The sequence below is a fragment of the Somniosus microcephalus genome, chromosome 3, assembly GCF_052327205.1.
Source record: "Somniosus microcephalus isolate GS21.2 chromosome 3, FLI_Smic_1.0, whole genome shotgun sequence".
Lineage (NCBI taxonomy): Eukaryota > Metazoa > Chordata > Chondrichthyes > Squaliformes > Somniosidae > Somniosus > Somniosus microcephalus.
Window position 1 is genome coordinate 324,969,657 of NC_140989.1, and position 19,573 is coordinate 324,989,229.

The following is a 19,573-nucleotide window of genomic DNA, read 5'->3' on the forward strand; positions in this document are numbered from 1 at the left end:
TTACCACGCGGTGCCCTGCCACCGCAGCACCGCCGTGTCCTGGTCGTTCGCCTGTGTGGTACCAGTTCAAGACGGGTTTACACGCCTACTCAGCGAATTTCCAGAGCTCACCCGGCCTACCTTCTCGGCAGCAGTCACGAAACATGGTGTGGCACACCATATCACCACGAATGGATCATTGGTTTAAGCCCGGGTGCGCAGGTTAGAACCCAGCAAACTCGCGGCGGCTAAAGCCGAATTCCAAACAATGGAGTGCCTCGGGATCGTCCGACGCTCCGACAGTCCTTGGCCCTCTCCACTGCATATCGTCCCCAAACCAGGTGGAGGGTGGCGGCCTTGCGGCGACTACAGACGACTAAACGATGCCACGACTCCTGACAGGTATCCCATACCTCATATCCAGGATTTCTCAGCACATTTGGCTGGAAACTCAATATTTTCAAATGTGGATCTCGTCCGCGGGTATCACCAGGTACCTGTGCACCCTCAAGATGTTCCCAAGACGGCAGTCATCACACCTTTTGGCCTTTTCGAATTTCTCAGAATGCCTTTCGGGTTAAAAAATGCAGCGCAGGCTTTCCAGCGGCTCATGGACTCTGTTTTACGGGATTTGCCTTTCCTTTTCGTATATCTGGATGATATACTCGTCGCTAGCAAGAACCCCAAGGAACACTTGTTACATCTACGCCAGCTCTTCACTCGGTTAAGCCAGCATGGCCTCATTGTCAACCCGGCCAAATGCCAATTCGGTCTCACCAGCATCGAATTCCTGGGGCACAGGATAACATTGGACGGCGCCATTCCACTAGCCACCAAGGTCGAGGCTGTTACAGCTTTTCCACGTCCCCTCGCTGTTAAGTCCTTGCAGGAATTCCTGGGGATGGTTAATCGTTTTGTCCCCAAGGCAGCGCAGTTGATGCAACCGCTGTATGAAGCACTGAAAGGGAAATCTGGCAAAGACCTCATCAACTGGACTCCCCAGATGGACCAGGCCTTCCTAGATACCAAAGCAGCACTGGCAGATGCAACCATGCTGGCACACCCTATTCCAGGTGCAACCATCGCTCTCACGACGGATGCTTCGGACTACGCCATTGGAGCAGTGCAGGAGCAGTGGGTAGATGGGACTTGGCAGCCACTGGCCTTTTTCAGCCGCCAACTACGCAAGAACGAACGCGAGTACAGCACGTTTGATAGGGAGTTGCTCGCCCTGTTTTTGGCTATTCGACAGTTTCGCTTTCTGCTAGAAGGACGCCCGTTCACCACGTTTGTGGACCACAAACCACTCACGTTTGCCATGGCCAAAACGTCTGAACCTTGGTCAGCGCGGCAACAGCGCCACCTCACCTTCATTTCAGAATTCACCACCGATCTACGACACGTCTCGGGCAAGGACAATCTCGTGGCCGATTGCCTCTCCCGCGCTCCTGTCCTGGCAGTTAACCTGGGCGTCGATTTCGCTGGCTTAGCGGAAGAGCAGTTGGCTGACCCCAAAGTTCAAGCGTACCAGACCACACCTTCCAGTTGGCAAGTCGCTGACGTTCAGTTCCACTCAGCAGGAACCACCCTTTTGTGCGACACGTCCATGGGAGTGCCTCGTCCCATAGTGCCGGTCGAGTGGCGCAAGAAAGTCTTTCGGGCGATACACGGGTTGTCGCACCCAGGGATGCGAGCTTCGCAACGTCTCATATCCCGCAAGTTCGTGTGGAAGGGCATGCACTTAGATGTCCGAGATTGGACAAACAATTGTATTGATTGTCAAAAAGTGAAAGTCAACCGGCATGTTAAAGCCCCTTTGGCAGAGTTTCCAGTGCCAGAGCGACGGTTTGACCACGTGCACGTGGATCTAGTTGGTCCTCTCCCTGGTTCATGGGGTTTCACGCATCTCCTCACAATAGTGGACCGCACCACCAGGTGGCCAGAGGCGATTCCGTTGGTCGCTACCACTACAGCTGATATTGCCAGGGCATTCCTGTCGTCGTGGGTGGCTCGCTTCGGCGTCCCATCTGACATATCATCGGACCGAGGTCCACAATTCACTTTCGAATTATGGAACGCCATTGCACACGGCTTAGGTACCAAGCTACACCGTACCACCGCCTACCATCCGCAGGCGAATGGCCTGTGTGAAAGGTTCCATCGGTCACTTAAGGCATCCCTTCGTGCCAGCCTGCGCGGATCCAACTGGGTAGACAGATTGCCTTGGGTGATGCTGGGGCTAAGGACGGCTCCCAAGGAAGACCTTCAGTCTTCATCAGCTGAGTTCGTTTACGGGCAAACCTTGAGGGTCCCTGGTGACTTCCTGCCTCCGCATACAGAACCGTGGTCTGCAACTCAGCAGCTTATCCAGCATCGCGAGGCAGCCAAGAACTTCCTGCCCATTCCGACCTCGCATCATGGCTTACAGAGGCCTCACGTTCCTGTGGACCTCATGTCCGCCGATTATGTCTTCATCAGGCACAACGCGCACAGAGACCCACTTAAACCACCATACGCCGGCCCATTTCGTGTCATATCTGCCGGTGAGAAATATTTCACCGTCGACGTAGGCAGCAGACCGGACACCGTCTCCATCGACCGTCTGAAGGCCGCTCACCTCGATCGCACTGAAACAGTAGTGCCTGCCCAGCCACCTCGCCGAGGACGACCGCCGTTGCACACTGATTCATCATTACAACAGCCAGCCGTTGAACCGCCTACAGATGCCTCACCATCGTTTTCGCAGTCAGACACTGTGTTCGCCGCACCTGACATGCCGCAACAACCACAGCCAGGCTTCATGCTTTCTCCCGACATTCCACTTCCGCCGCCTGAGGGTCGTCGATGCTCGGAGAGAACCATCAAGCCCCCTGTTCGTTTGACACTGGCCATTAACGGGGATTCTGGGGGGGCACCTGTGGAGGAGCCACAAGAGACTCAGTGTACTTTAGTATAATCCCCTTAATTATATTATAGTGCAGCCGGGGACTGCACCTTTAAACTGATTGTTACCTTTACAGTGTGTGTTTGCCTTTATCCTGTGTGGTGACGTCATGACGCCGATCACGTGACCACCAGTGGCGCGAAGAACGTGGGGACGTCATGACGTCAGCTTAGAGAACTTTCCAGCAGTCTTCGACTACCTGGCATCTTGAACAAACGTGGTTTGATTTCCTCCTTGTAACATCCAGCAAACTTCGTTGTTATTAAATTCCAGTCTTTTAATCCATCGAGTTGAGCTGAATTATTTAGTTAGGAACCTCCGTTCCTACAATACAATTAAACATATATTATTATTATTTTTGTTTTACTTAATGTGAAACTTGTTGCACTTAATGTGAAACTTGTTGCTGGTGCTAAGCAACAATTCTGTCAAGACGTGGAGGTATCTTCGACAAGCACACGCGCATGTCATGGTCAATGTTCATCCAGGCTCGGCACTTTGTTTTCATTGATGTCATTGCTGAAAATCCTGCTTCACATAAGTAGGTTGTACTAAGTGGAACCAACACTTTCAGTGCTGCAGAAGATGCCATGCAATATCCATTGGAGCATTCACACCAAAATGTCTCCAGTGGCATTTCACTGAAGTTGGGCAGAGAGTAGCAGTTCAGTATCAATATTCTCAATAGCTTTGTAGCCCACAGGTGCATAGCAGTTTGTTCCATCAAGAGTATTAAATTTGTTGTGTAGACCAGAAAGATGCGCTACCAGCTATGGTTTGATTACGTCAAAGTCAACGTTTTTTTCTTGAATGAAAGAATGTAACAGCTGAAACATCTCCGCAGCTTCTCCACAGACACAAGCCTAGAAATTCACTTTGGGGCGCCCAGCTTGCCTGGGCGCCGGAATTACCGCTGCGCACGGAGCCACCTGCGCCAGCGGGAAATTCAGTTTCAGCGCCCCAAGTGGAAGCCGGCCGCTAAACAAGGGGGCGCTGAAACTGAATATCGGCGTCTAAAGTGCCGCAGCGCCACCCGCTGCGGCACGGCAGGCTGCGGTACTGCAGGCCTCCCTCTCATTCTTAAGGAGGAGGTGCCTGCAACAGTGCGATCCCCGCTCGCGAGTGCCGGCAAATGAGCCCGGCACCAAGGAGAAGTGCCGGGCTCTCTGGAAACAGCCGGCAATGCCGCGGGGGGGGGGGGGGGGTGTAGGAGGCCGGGGAAGGAGGTGCGGGCAGGCGGCCACCGAAAAAGCGGCCGGCCGCACCTCCACCTTAACTCGCCCCACTACCGGCACAGGTAGGCCCCGTGTACCGGTCGCTGTTTGCGGCTGGCGTGGGGGAGGCGGGAGCAACTAAATATGGCCAGCGGGGCGATAGCGGGGCGCTGCGCACACCGATGACGCCATCGGTGGCGGCGCAGCGCTAATGGCTAACGCCGCCATTAGCGCCCCGCTAAATATCGCGGTAGGTTTGCACAGTGGCGCAGAAGCCCTCTTTGGGCGCAAACTGGTGGCGTAGGCCACTGAATTTCTAGGCCACAAACTTTCCAGGCTTGCAGTTTCCTTTTGAATGCTTCAATTCTTTCACGCTGGCCAAAAAAAAAGAGTTCTCTCACCCTGCATAGCTTTATTCAGCTTATTCATTTCACTGAATATGTCTGCGAAGTAACCCAGTTTAGCCAGCCACACATCTTCTTTCAGCACCTCGGCAAGTTCAGGTTTCTTATCGGCTGAGAAAGTACGTCCCTCTAAGCCTCCTGCCTCTGTAAGCATGAGCAAGGAATTGTGCTCTGCACCCACTTCCTCACAAAGTGCAGTAAAACACCTGGGCCTAGAAATTCACTTGCATAGCGCCCGTTGTTTGGGCACTATGGGTGCCGAATTGGGTCCAAAATGGTGTCCGAGCAGCGCATGCACACTTCTGATGCGGGCCACACTGAGCGCTATCTTGGTGGCCGTTAGGAGCTTGCACTGGAGGTATGGTAAGTAGGCAGATAGTGGCATCATTGATGCCAGCACTGCCATTTTCATTGTCATTGCTGGAACTAATGCCCTGTTTTAACATCCCACAGCTGAACATGCATTCAGCAGCAGGAAGCACCCCCCACCAGCACTATTTAAAGGGATCATCAACAACTTTCAGGTAGTTTGCTTTTTGATTTCTACTGGCTCTGTGTAAGTTTGTGGAACTGTTTGGAGCTTTCTAGAGTTATTTAAATTTGGTGAGGTGACAGGGAATGGTGCTGCAAGTAGAGAAGGTCTTCAAGAGTTCTGGTCAGACCACTTGCTCCAAGTAATGGGTGCTCTAGTTGTCAGCCCCCTTGGCCTGCAGCATGACAGGGAGATGGAGCAGAGGCAGCAAAGAAGAGGACAAACTGCTCACAGGGGGAGGAAGGGGGGGGAGAAGGGGTCTCAGCAGGGGGCCTTACCCACCTAGGGTCTTCTGAGAGCAATTCTCTTACCTCAACCTGAGCCAGGAGCAGAGTCTAAGGTGTCTGCGATTTACGAAGGAGTTGGTCACAGAACTCTGCCACCTCTTGCAACCAGACCTGCAGCCTCTCTCCAGGGCAAAGATAGTGCTGCCAGTGGCTGTGAAGGTGACCATGGCCCTGAAATGGGCTGCGCGGGTCATTCAAAATTCTGCGCATGCGCAGTTTTTCTACTCAGAAGCCGGCTCACTGGTTGCACAGGACCTGCAGAGAGCGGCGCAGCCACGCAGCTAATAGGGATCATTGGTCGGGATCCTTCCAGGCTGGAACAGGCGACATCTGTACCATCTCACATATCGCCATCTGGTGCTGCATAAGAGAGATGACAGATGCTCTTTATGCCAGGAGAGGGGACTTAATTGTCTTCTCTCTAACCAGAGAGAAGCAGGCAGAGCGTGCATGTGGCTTTGCCAGGATAGCGGACTTCCCCACATTGCAGTGCACCATCGCACGTGGTTTTGTGGGCACCATATATAAATGCTGAGATGTACCACAACTGCAAAGGTTACCACTCACTGAATGTGTAGTTGGTGTGTGACCATGCTCAGCACATCATGATGGTGAATGCCCAGTATCCTGACGGCAGTCATGATACTTTTATTCTGCACCAGTTCGCTGTTCCCTTAGTCTTTGAGCCAACATGACAAACCAGAGGGTGGTTACTGGGCAACAAGGGCTATCCCTTGACCACCTGGCTCATGATTCCGCTCCACAACCCAACCGCACATGGCCAGCATGTGTACAATAAGAGCCATGCTGCCACATCAAACATTGTAGAGCAGACCATTGGCCTGCTGAAGCAACAGTCCCACTACCTGGACGAGTGTGGAGGAGCCCTACAGTACTCAGTGTGTCCCGATTCGTGGTGGTCTGCTGTATCTTCCACAACCTGACCATCATGAGGGCACAGCCACCAGGGATATGGCCACCAGCTCAGGAGCAGGAGGAGGATGATGAGGAGGAGGAAGAGGAGGAAGTGGAAGTGGAGGAGGAGGAAGCGGAAGGGATGAGGCAAACCAGACAGCCCCTTTCTCGCAGGGATATATGGGATGGAATCATCCACCTGCGGTACGGGTGAACACAACCCCAATTCCCCGTTCAACATTAGTCCCACACCTTACTGTTACTGACCATCACAGCGTCCTCTTGGCCACAATGCTAAAATAAAAGGCACCACAAAGAAAACATTCCAATCCAACAATCCATCTATCGATCCAATATTACATCAAAAATTCAACTAATCACCCTTGTGCATTCCCTTAGTGATGATCTTGCCTGTGCCTTTGCCTATCCTACTGCTCCTATGCAGCATGCCTGATGGAAGGTTGCTGACTTTCAGTGGGGGAGACTGCAGATGGCCTTGCAGGATGACCTCAAGGAGCCCTGGGCCTAGTAGGCCCACCTTCAGACTGCACCACCTCAGCATGGAAGGCAGCAGTCTGGGCTGGCTGACTGACAGGCAACAGCAAGGGCATTAGCAAAGTGGCAGTTGCGCGAGTAAGAATGCTGTCATCCTGAGAGAGACAGTAGGGTCGGCTTCCATGGATCCATTGCCACTCCCCAGGGGCAGTGCCTCAGCAATCCTAGTATTCTTTTGTTTTATTCTTTTTTTATGGGATGTGGGCGTCACTGGCAAGGCCAGCATTTATTGTCGATCCCTAATTGCCCTTGAGAAGGTGGTGGTGAGCCACCTTCTTGAACTGCTGCAGTCCGTGTGGTGAAGGTACTCCCACAGTGCTGTTAGGTAGGGAGTTCCAGGATTTTGACCCAGCGACAAAGAAGGATTGCCGATATAGTTCCTAGTCAGGATGCAATGTGACTTGGAGGGGAACTTGGAGCTGGTGGTGTTCCCATGCATCTGCTGCCCTTGTCCTTCCAGGTGGAAGAGGTCGCGGGTTTGGGAGGTGCTGCTGAAGAAGCCTTGGCGAGTTGCTGCAGTGCATCTTGTAGTTGGTGCACACTGTAGCCCCAATACGCCGGTGATGGAGGGAGTGAATGTTTAAGGTAGTAGAGGGGATGCCAATCAAGAGGGCTGCTTTGTCCTGGATGGTGTCGAGCTTCTTGAGTGTTGTTGGAACTGCGCTCATCCAGGCAAGTGGAGAATATTCCATCACACTCCTTACTTGTACCTTGTAGATGGTGGAAAGGCTTTGGGGAGTCAGGAGGTGAGACACTCACCACAGAATACCCAGCCTCTGACCTGCTCTTGTAGCGACAGTATTTATGTGGCTGGTCCAGTTAAGTTTCTGGTCAATGGTGACCCCCAGGATGTTGATGGTGGGGGATTCGGCGATGGTAATGCCATTGAATGTCAAGGGGCAGTGTTTAAACTCTCGCTTGTTGGAGATAGTCATTGCCTGGCATTTCTGTGATGCGAATGTTACCTGCCACTTATCAGCCCAAGCCTGAACCTCGTCCAGGTCTTGTTGCATGCGGGCATGGACTGCTTCATTGTCTGAGGAGTTGTGAATGGCACTGAACACTGTGCAGTCATCAGCGAACATCCCCATTTCTGACCCTATGTTGGAGGGAAGGTCATTGATGAAGCAGCTGAAGATGGTTGGGCCTAGGACACTGCCCTGAGGAACTCCTGCAGCGATGTCCTGGGGCTGTGGTGATTGACCTTCAATCATCACAACCATCTTCCTTTGCGCTAGGTATGACTCCAGCCAGTGGAGAGTTTCCCTCCCCCCACCCCACCCCCCCGATTCTCATTGACTTCAGTTTTACTAGGACTCCTTGATGCCACACTTGGTCAAATGCTGCCTTGATGTCAAGGGCAGTCACTCTCACCTCACCTCTGGAATTCAGCTCCTTTGTCCATGTTTGGACCAAGGCTGTAATGAGGTCGGGAGCCGAGTGGTCTTGGTGGAACCCAAACTGTGCATCAGTGAGCAGGTTATTGGTGAGTAAGTGCCGCTTGATAGCACTGTCGATGACACCTTCCATCACTTTGCTGATGATTGAAAGTAGACTGATGGGGCGGTAATTGGCCAGATTGGATTTGCCCTGCTTTTTGTGGACAGGACACACCTGGGCAGTTTTGCACATTGTCAGATAGATGCCAGTGAGCCCTTATACTGAAGGCCCACCAAAACCTCTTTCCTCAGCAGAAATCAGATGGCTGCTGCATCTGAGAATGCAGCAGCCATTCTGTCATCTCTGCCATTGAGATGAGGCACTTCCGGATCCCCAAGGGTTGAAGCCTGCAGGAAGAAGCAAAGGTAAGTAAACTTTTTCTAACCCTTTACACTCACCTCTCATACGTGCCTCTCCACACTTGCACCCATCACTCACCTCCACAGTGGACCTTTCGATCCCTCTCACCCCCGCAGACCCACTGCTCACCTCGCTGACCCTGGCGGGGTTCGCAGCCGTCGGGAAGCCCGCACTTGCAGGGGTAAAATGGGGATAAGCCTCAAAACTGCCTGTTAACTACCTGTTAACAGGCAGTTAATTGGCTCTAATCCCCTGCCCGCCTCCAGGAGACGGGTCTCTGCGCGAGTCGGGGACCCGCCTCCCGGGAAGATGGCACGGAGGCGGGTTTGGAGCAGGTTCGGTACCCGCTCCTAGTTTCTGCCATTTTCCTGGCAGTCCCGCCTCCATACCCACCTCCCCAGGGCTGGCAAAATTCCCCCCTTTATGTCTAAAATAGCACCTCATGATTTCTTACCGAATCTCATGATTTTTAAGAGTTTGTCTCATGGCTTATGAGACGGTGGGGTTAGCATTGCTGGTTAATGAATCTGCCCAGGCCTTCCACGCTGGAAAGGATGGGCTCCAAGCTCTGCCCAAAGCCCTGTGCAAGGCTGGAGGAGGACTCCTCCATCCTCCTTGACATTGCATTCGGGCTTTCTGGTAGGCCTCCCAATGCACCAAACATTTCATTGCGCATAACCATTCTTCTGTAGGCTGCCCCATTGAAGTCTTCCTCAGAGTCCTGTGCAACAGAACTTGTGTGCGACCTCGCTCTCCGGAGAGCTGACACCTGAGCCACCCTTTCCCCCTGCCCTGACTGCAGGCCATTCCAAGCAGATCCTGCGCCTAAGCTATCCTCTAAAGTATGTGGAATGTCAATATCTGAGCTGGTGGCTGGGAGTGTGAAATCGAGTGAAGGTGTTTCTTCTTCTTCTTCACTCTCCTCTCCCTCTTCATCTTGACCCTCTGGCTGGGCAGGCTGTATTTCTTGGATATCTGAAATGAGAAAGGCACAAGGGCCTAGGGTTGTGGTGAGGGGAGGGGGGTAAAGCAAGAGGTGCATGCTTACGCCATGTGCAGCTTATAAATCAGAAGAGCTTGTGGGATGAGGGGGAAGTGGGATGTGAAAAGAAGGATAACATATGAGGATACCGGCATCTTGTATTCTTTCAGTCCTGCCGCTGGCCACAGGCTCAGCCAAGAATGGCCAGTACATCTCCTCCAAGGGGATGAGGTGATGCAGGTGAGCCTGTCCCCCACCGGTTAGATTCTACTGGCGCTGGTTATGCGCCACCTTTTCCTGCAAGAGAAAGGGAAGTGTGTCAGTGAGTGCGGTGCAATGTGTTTGGATGATGTGCCTGCCATGGTTGAATAGCTGACAGTGTGTTCTAGTTGTGAGATGTGAGTGTCAGGCTTTCAGCTGTGGCAAGTGTGTGCGGGTGAGGTGAAGCTATGAATGTGAGGTGTAAGTCGTGTTGGTAGAGATAATTGGTAGGTAAGTGATGGGTGTGTGGTGCACTGAGCATTGCGTGGGGCTAGTGGTGCAGATGGTGGGATATGGCATTTGAAGATGAATTCACTAACCTTGACCACTCGTGTGAGGTCATTAAACTTGTTCCTGCACTGAGTCCAGGTCCTCGGGGCTACAATGCTGGCATTTACCACATTGGCTATCTGCTCCCACTGAAGTCTGGTCTGTTGCCTGGAGGGCCTCCTACCCCCCTGTGGAAAGAGGACCTCTCTCCTGCAGTTGACCTCCTGGACTAAGGCCTCCAGTGCTGCATCTGAGAATCTTGGAGCCCTTTCTCTGGCCTGTTGAGCCATTATTCAGTCTTCTATCTCACACTTGCCTCCACAACCAGTTCCAGCAGTTACCGCAGGCAGAATGCACTTCCCCTTTAAGAAGTGCAGACTGCCTTGAAGAAGTGGAGGCTAGCTTTAATTGGAGCTAACCTCGCACGAATTTGGGCCCCCTGCTAAGCATTCAGTTACTTAGAAGTGCGTTACGGCTGTGTTGAGAATGCCATGAAGACCTGGTTCAATGGGGGGAAAATTTGGTACCTTAACACCTCCTGTAGTGCGCCACTTATGGGGCACTGATGCAGTAGCGCCAGGGCAAGGCGAATCCAGTGCCGCACAGCAAATCCGCCCCCCGCCCCCCACTGCCCCCCAGCCTGTTCCTCTGGACTCCAACACCAGGCAGGTTGTGACGTCAGTGAGCATGCAACATTCACTGACCGCCCGATCTGGAAAATTGATTGTCGCCACTTACCTTAGTGCCTTGACCAGACAGCGACAGGGAGAGCTGGTGTGCAGCTCCAGGAAGCCGGCTCCTGTGACATTATTTAAAGGCATCAGCATTAATCACTCCCAGCTGTCTGGGCAGGTTAGTTTCAATGGTTTCTTGTCAGTTTCACCCACTCGAACAGTTTCTATGAGTAATTTCAAGCTTCTTTTGTATGAGCAGTCTTCTGGCAACTGCAAAGTAGCTACATTTATACTACAAAGTAGTTACATTTATTGTCCAAAGATTCAAACTGCTACACTTGGCAACATTAATGGGGGCTAATACAATAGCAAAATACTGCGGTTGCTGGAAATCTGAAATAACAACAGAAAATGCTGGAAATACTCAGCAGGCCAGGCAACATCCGTGGAGAGAGAAACAGAGTTAACGTGAAGGCTCTCAGACCTGAAACATTAACTCTGTTTCTTTCTCCACGGATGCTGCCTGGCCTGCTGAGTATTTCCAGCATTTTCTGTTGTTATTAATGGGGGCTGTACTGGCAACCCACCTCACCCTCCAAGAGCTACGGCAGAGGGAGTGTAGGCAGCCAGAAATACGGGAACATGTGCGCAGAGGGATGAGGGGGGACATCAGGGCACTCACCAGGAAGCCTTACCCTTCGAAGGTATTCCAACAGCACTTCTCCTACCTTCACTTAAGCGAGGAGCAGTGTATTAGAAGGATCCACTGGTGAAAATATTCAGGGCTACGATCACCCTTGAGGGCCACTAGCAGAGCCGTTGTTGCCCTACTCTGACCCTGCAGGTCTGGTTCCAAGAGGTGGCAGAGTTCTGTGACCACTTCCTTGTTGAAGCGGAGTTGCCGAACACACTGCTCTTGGCTTAGGTGCAGGTAGGAGAAGTACTCCCTGAAGACGCTAGGTGGGTAAGGCCTCCTGCTGAGAGCCCCCCTCCCCCTCCTCCTCCTACCTCTGAGTAGCTAGTCCTCTCTGCTCCATCTCCCTGTCATGCTGCAGTGCGAGGGGTCTGCAACTAGAGCCCCCATGACTGGGAGCAAGTGGTGTAGTCAGAGACCATCCAGTTGCAGCCAATACCTTCCCAACGTCCAGCGGCACTCCCTGCACACTTTAACAACTTCTTAAGGGGGAAAAATTCAGTTGGTTTGTGCCTCCCATTAGCACCTTAAGAGGGCGCTAATGGGGCACAAAGCAATTAGCGCCCATGCGCGGCGATGTTTGCGCCACTCACAAAATTGATTACACATTTTGCGGCGGCGCTAAACACTACCACCATGAGCTCCTGCGCCCGCAGATCATGACGTCAGTCGAGCATGCAACGTCCCGGTAGCACCCCGGACTGGATATTGAGTGGCGCCCCCTGCCTTACCGCCTACCACTAGCAACGACAGGTTGAGAGGAGCGTTTTGCAGTCGGGAAGGGACAGGGGGAGCGCTATTTAAAGGCGACCGCTTCCTGCCTTTTTTCGTCAGCGAAATTTTTGCACCACGCATTCTGAGTGAGAGAGAAAGACTGCAGGAGATATTCAAAGCTGTGTTGAGGTGTTTTGCGTACTGAACAGCACTTTGCAGGTTCATTTTGATTTGATCTTCCGTGCATCGATTTAGAAGAGTCTATGGGGGCTGCACTCTAAGCTCTTTCCCGAAGCCTCTCCATTGTTCTTTTCAACAGATTTGATGTACAGGTCTCTCCAGGCCGAGATTCAAGGCTGCAATGAGCAGGGTGTGGATGGAGAGCAAGATCGACCCTCCCCTTTAAGAACTGGCCGGCGCCAGTGTGTCTGTGTTCCATTGCTGACTGACATCACAGCGCTCTGAGGTCACGCCTCGCTCCTCGGCGTCAGCGTCTTAAGAGAGGTGTGTAGCGCCTGATTTAGCGCTCCAATCACCTCCAGGGGCGACAGAAGCCAAGTTTGCAGTCGGAGGTGATAATTAGCGCCAGGCGCTAAACTTTGCGCACGGCCAATAATCGTGCCCCAAACGGGGCGATACCGAATTTCTCCCCCTAAATGTCTTTCATCAACCCACTATTCATACAAACTCTGCATGAGCCAGTACAAGAGAAATAATCAACTTACCTGCAAGCTGGATGTATCCCTTTCAGTAGCGCTGGTGGGAGATCACTCGTGCAACTCGTTCAGCTGTGTGTGTTTCAGAGAGGGCGTTGAATGGAGCAGTGACGTCCCAAATGGCAGGTCAGACGTCAAATCAGCGATGCACGCTGACTGACGTCATGATCTTCCTACTCTGAATACTGCCGGCGCCGCATGTCTTGCCCGCATTATTGCACTCACCAAGATGGCAACCAGTGCGGGCCACGCTGGAAGTGGGCGGAAGTGAGGCGGATGTCATTTTTGTTTTCAAACTGTCATTAACTATGGGCGCAAAGGTGCCAAATTTCGCAGCCATCGGTTGTAAGTTATATAACCCCTCCCACTTCTGGCTACATGTGCTGTCACCTGCTACATACAATCTTCCCCTGTAAGCAGGTGGAAAAGGGACAAGGAGGAATCTGAGTGAATGTGTGCCATTCAAGTGCCTTTATATGAATCTATTGTTTGTTGCTTGCCACATGTGATGGGTCCAACAGGCCAAAATGTATTGCAATGGACATGAGAATGTGGCAGGTAACATTCGCGCCACAGAAGTGCCAGGCAATGACTATCTCCAACAAGTGAGAATCTAACCACCGCCCCTTGACATTCAACAGCATTACCATCGCCAAATCCCTCACCATCAACATCCTGGGGGTCACCACTGACCAGAAACTTAACTGGACCAGCCACATAAATACTGTGGCAACAAGAGCAGGTCAGAGGCTAAGTATTCTGCAGCGAGTGTCTCTCCTCCTGACTCCCCAAAGCCTTTCCACCATCTACAAGGCACAAATCAGGAGTCAGATGGAATATTCTCCACTTGCCTGGATGAGTGCAGCTCCAACAACACTCAAGAAGCTCGACACCATCCAGGACAAAGCAGCCCGCTTGATTGGTACCCCATCCACCACCTTAAATATTCACTCCCTCCACCACCGGCGCACTGTGGCTGCAGTGTGTACCATCTACAAGATGCACTGCAGCAACTCGCCAAGGCTTCTTTGGCAGCACCTCCCAAACCCGCGACCTCTTCCACCTAGGGCAAGGACAGCAGGTGCATGGGAACACCACCACCTCCAAGTTCCCCTCCAAGTCACACACCATCCTGACATAGAAGTATATCTCCGATCCTTCATCGTCGCTGGGTCAAAATCCTGGAACTCCCTCCCTAACAGCACTGTGGGAGTACCTTCACCACACGGACTGCAGCCGTTCAAGAAGGCGGCTCACCACCACCTTCTCAAGGGCAATTAGGGATGGCCAATAAATGCTGGCCTTGCCAGCGATGCCCACATCCCATAAACAATTTTTTTTTAAATGTCTCTGTTAGGAAAGTATATGAGCAGTTGTCAGAATATTACATATTCTCCCTCCATGATAATGCTATGACAAAAAGCAAGTCTTTTATCTAGTTTTGATTTAGTGGCTGTTCCTTTAAATCCCAGTATTGCATAAAAAAGAAACTACAGTTCAGATTCCTGTGCCAAGTTTAATTAAATACAATGTTACAAGTTTTATCAGTTACAGGCTGGAGTGACGAACAATTTAACTTAAATGATGCTGTGTGTTTGGTTAAGGTTGTATGTGACTGACAGTTGTTTTTAATGAGTGGTATGATATCCTAAATCCAGGAATTCCCCCTGACACTCCTCTGCGGTATAAGATACTGATTCTACCTGAATTGAAACTGGGAGGGGTTGAGGTTATTTTGAAACACCTGAAAGAGAAAGATATAAAAAAAATGGTTTCAATTTCTCAGAAACAGGTTAGATTAATCATCCTCTTGCATAGAAATTCAAGGACAAGAAACACTGGCTCTAAATGGCCTCACCTGTTCCACCAGACTTCCATTGTAAGTCCACCAGAAGTCTGGTGGAACACATTGAAAAAAGGCAGCAACCCGCATAATTCAGGTGCCCAACAACTCTGGGAGTCCCTGGTCAGCTTTGTAAGGAACAGAACCTCTGCTCACCCCTTTCAAGAAAATAGGGTGCAGTTAGGGACAGGAACTCCCTATGCTGGGAAGGGATCTGATATAACACTGGGGAAGGGGTCTGATATAACACTGGAGGCCAGTAAGCTGAGAGAAATGAGGTGTACCAATCTCCAAAAGACCACAAGTGGGCTCCACCAGGTGGGAGGGGAAGAGAGTGGTGGGCAAACCAGGCCAAGGGAGGAGGTGGATGTGGTCGCAGAATGGGTGGTCTGGGCATTCCCTGCCTGCCCACCACCACATCCCCCACCCCCACCCCGATAGAGTGCAGGTGCTGGGTTTTCATGGCAGCATGGAGCAAGGAGTTGCCAGAGACGTGCCTGTAGTAGCACAGGAACTCCACCTGCCCCATGCAAATGAAGTGCACTCCCGCTGACCCCACCAAATCCGGCGAGGTCACCGCTGAAGGGCTACTGTTTTATGTAAAAGTTTGTTACAAAAGTTTAGCTTAGTGCTGAGAGTTGTGCGTACTGAAATTCCTGGAGCTCTATTCTAGCGCAGCAGGGCGGGACTTCACTGTTACTGACTCTATTGTAAATCTTGGGTCTGGGGACATTAATATAAAGCGGTTGATGCCTGTGCCATTAACAGCACTGCCAAAGCAATTGCCCCATGGGAATATTGCTGCTTCACTTTGTCGCTACATGGGATGGACGGCTCGGAAGTGGGGGTGGGGGAGTGGGTTTGCAGCTGAAGTTACAAAGTTTTTAGAAAAAGCACGTTCATTGGACTGTTGCCACTTTCCTAATGACAATTGATTGCTCTGCGATTGATTGTTATTGGAAAATCTGCATTGGACCCCAACTTCTACATTTGTATAAGAAGTACACCTGCATCTGTTGGCCACAGGAACGGTGGAGCTAATGACATTTCTGGTAGGGGATGCTTCTTTTAATGATGTCAGGATGGAAGGGTGGTGGGCAAAATAAGTACCCAACCCCCACCCCTCCCACTGCAGTGGGTAGAACGGGACAGAAACCTGGCAGAAATGAGTTCCATTCCAAATTTCAGCCCTACCACCTGACATGCATTCATACCAAAGCAAAATACTGCAAATGCTGGAACTCTGAAATAAAAACAGAAAATGCTGGAAACACTCAGCAGGTCAGGCAGCATCTGTGGAGAGAGAAAGAGTTAATGGGCCAGAAATTCAGATCGGGGGCTTGCCGCGCGTGCAAGGCCCCGATATGCACTTACCCGACGCGCTGGCCGTTGACCTCCAAGGACGCCTGGAATTCGATTTTGAAAAAGAAGAATCCCGGGCAGCGTATGACGTCACGCCGCCCAGGCGTGCAGCCAGCGCGAAGCCTGGAGCGCGCTGTGCAACTGAGACACGCCCCTTGAGGTCTCAGTTTAACAGGACACACCCCCAATGTTTCTGACAAGCTGCTATGCATTTTTACATGCAAAGCAGCAGTTTAAATAGGTTTTTGGAAGTTTTTTGAAGATTTTGGTAACTTTTATAAACTTTTAAAAACGTTTACATTATTTTGAAGAATCTGAAGTAGTTTTAAACAGAATTAAAGCAATTTAAAGACTTTTAAAAGCCCTAAAAGAATTTTTTAAATTCCATTTATTTATTTAGCAATGTCGTCGTCATACGTGTCTTCACACTGTTCCCTTTGGGGAACTGTATGAAGTGGTGGAAGGATTTATGGCCATGATTAACGCTCATTCCGTGACCGTAACCATCTTTGAACCAGCCATTAGGGCGGTTAGTCCTATGGCGGGAGGGTTTTACGGGCTCCCACAAGCTATACAAGGAGGGGGGGCCACCCACACCCACGGACGCAAATATCCCACTGGATGTCAACCCAGAATTTAGAGCCGGAGCTCCGACTCCACTTGCCGGGACTGTCTGGAGCGGGGTTTGAAACCCTACCCTGATCTGGCCCAGCGGCGGGGATCCTACCGCTATGCCAAAGGCCCAATCCGATTAGCAATGTGAAATGGCTGGAATGAGCACAATTCATGACATTAAAAGAACTCACAATTGAACTGATGATGACCTCAGCAATCTCCTCAAGGAGGTGGAGGCGCAGCGCCTGCTCATCATTGGTAATGAGAAGTCAAAGGCGCCGCAAAAAGGGCAGATGATAGCTTGGTCTTTCAAGTGGCAGCATAGGGCTCCAGTCACGGGGAGGGAAAAGGCGCAGGAAACGTATGGGTGTCACCTTTTGTGCGGAGTGGGCCTTTTGCGTAGCAGTAAGCATCCCCGCCGCTGGGCCAGAAGGAGTAGGGTTTCGAACCCCACTCCAGACAGTCCCGGCAAGTGGAGTCGGAGCTCCAACTATAAATTCTGGGTGGACATCCAGCGGGATACTTGCATCCGTGGGTGTGGGTGTGGGTGGCCCCCCCCCTCAGATGGGTTGTGGGAGCCCGTAAAACCCTCACGCCAAAGGACTAACCACCCTAATGGCTGGTTCAAAGATGGTTACGGTCACGGAATGAGCGTTAATCATGGCCATAAATCCTTCCACCACTTCATACAGTTCCCGAAAGGGAACAGTGTGAGGATACGTACGATGATGACCTCTTGCGCAATGCACCTCCTTGGACCCTCAGTCGCAGATGCGAGGGGGCAAATCGTGCAATTGTTAAATTTTTCATTTTATTGACATGTAAAATGTTGGCCCAGTAATTCCCTTCCAAATGCGCGAGTACGGTCGGGGTACTTACGCGTCTGGTCGGAGGAAATGCCGGTTTTCAGCATGCACAGCGCATGCGGGGAAAACCGGCATTTCCTGTCCTCTGAACGAAGGGGTTCAGAGGCAGAACGCGTGCGACTGCACAGGCAGCGCGTGCGCAGTAAAATTCGCCGCTTTCATTCATGCTTTCAGTGAGGTCAAGTCCTTACAACTTACACATGAAAAAAGCATAGGTACAGTTGCTCCAGAGGCTGCGGAGGAAGATATTTCTTATCGTGGAGCTTCTGAAAGTATGTATGTCTGTATATATTCCTTTGCGTTTTATGTATATATTCCTTTACTTATGTCGAACCACTCAAGGTTGTATTGTGCAAGAGAGAGAGGCCTCTAGAGAGAGAAACTTCAGGGAAACCTCTCAAGGAAAACCCCTTACAATGTAACAGACTTTAAGCTAGCAACAAGGGCAGAGGCAGGAAAAGGGGGGAGGGGAGGAAAGAACAAAAGGGAAGGTCTGTGATAGGGTGGAAGGTAGGAGAGATTGAATGACCGAAGGGATGATGGTGCACGGCAAAAGCAAAAGTAAAGAAAGAAAAGATGAGTCTAAAGAAGGCGCAAATGGGAACAGCAGAATCATTACTAACAGTTGCTGTCCAAAAAAATGGGAGCAGAGGTTATGATCTGAAATTGTTGAACTCAATGTTGAGTCCGGAAGGCTGTAAAGTGCCTAATAGAAAGATGAGGTGCTGTTCCTCGAGCTTATGTGGAGCTTCATTGGAACAGAGTCGGAGGCCGAGGACAGAGGGATCCAAGAGGGAGTGGTCCGGAGAATTAAAATGACAGGCAACCGGAAGCTCGGGGTCACGCTTGTGGAATGAACGGAGGTGTTCCACAAAGCGGTCACCCAATCTGCATTTGGACTCCCCAGTGTAGTGGAGACCGCATCATGAGCAGCGAATACAGTATACTAAATTGCAAGAAGTACAAGTAAATCACTGTTTCACCTGGAAGGAGTGTTTGGGGCCCTGGACGGTGGGAAGGGAGGAGGTAAAAGGGCAGGTGTTGCATCTCCTGCCTTTGCATGGGAAGGTGCCATGGGAAGGGGAGGGGGTGTTGGAGGTGATTGAGGAGTGGACCAGGGTGTCGCGGAGGGAGCGGTCCCTACAGAATGCTGAAAGGGGAGGGGAGGGTTCATACCACCCTCCCAGGCCGAGGAATTTCGGGGCCGTGATCTTTTTATTATTTTGTCCACTCAATGAGTTAGGTGGAAGGATGTCTACTGTAAATATAGAATGATATTATAACACTGATACATAGTTGTTTATCTTCTAGAAAATAAATTCACTTGATTATTGAGATCAAGGTCTGATGTGATGCTCTACCTGCCTTTGAAGACTGGAGTGAGAACTTATGGAGGCACAGGATAACTCCAATTAACGAATAGGGTTTGCTATTTGCTTCCAAGGCACATTACTGTAAGCTTACTTAAATCCAAAGGTAAGGTTAGGCACACTTGTAGGTAGAGATATGGGAGCCTAAATAATCTAGAGTAAGAAGGTTAGAAAAGATTCAAAAATGTAACAGCTGCCTCAAACTTCAGATGCCTGGTAAAGCAACGTTATAAAGTTAAGCTAAATATGAACTTTCCTAAGACAAGTGATTTCCTCCTCACCTATTCCCAGGCTCAATACGGGTGAAACAGCATTTATGATTTCAATTCGTGATTATGCAACTGGACTAGTAACCCAGAGTTCTGATTCTGACTTGTGAAATAGCAAGTTATAAAATTGAACTCAAAATAATCTGTGGGTTGGCAGCAGAAGCTGCTGGATTGGTTCACTGATGTCCTTCAGAGAAGGTAACTTTGCCAGGGTTTTCCATTTCTCAAGGGTTAATAGAAACAAAAAAGGCTGCTCTTCATTGGAGGCTGGCCATTAGCTCCAAACGAGAGGAAAAAGAGTGGGAGA

At 50.8% G+C, this 19,573-nt stretch overlaps 1 long non-coding RNA gene across 1 annotated transcript in view; it reads right to left on the minus strand.

Moving 5' to 3' along the window:
* The window catches only part of LOC147122198 (uncharacterized), an 80,505-nt gene extending 64,015 nt beyond the window's left edge, over nucleotides 1-16,490 (minus strand). The window contains exons 1-2 of the long non-coding RNA XR_015077702.1: nucleotides 16,159-16,490; nucleotides 14,645-14,685 (exon numbers count right to left, since the gene is read on the minus strand). This is a non-coding gene — a long non-coding RNA (uncharacterized LOC147122198). The remainder of the gene's footprint in view (nucleotides 1-14,644; nucleotides 14,686-16,158) is intronic.
* Between the last annotated feature and the right edge of the window lie 3,083 nt (nucleotides 16,491-19,573).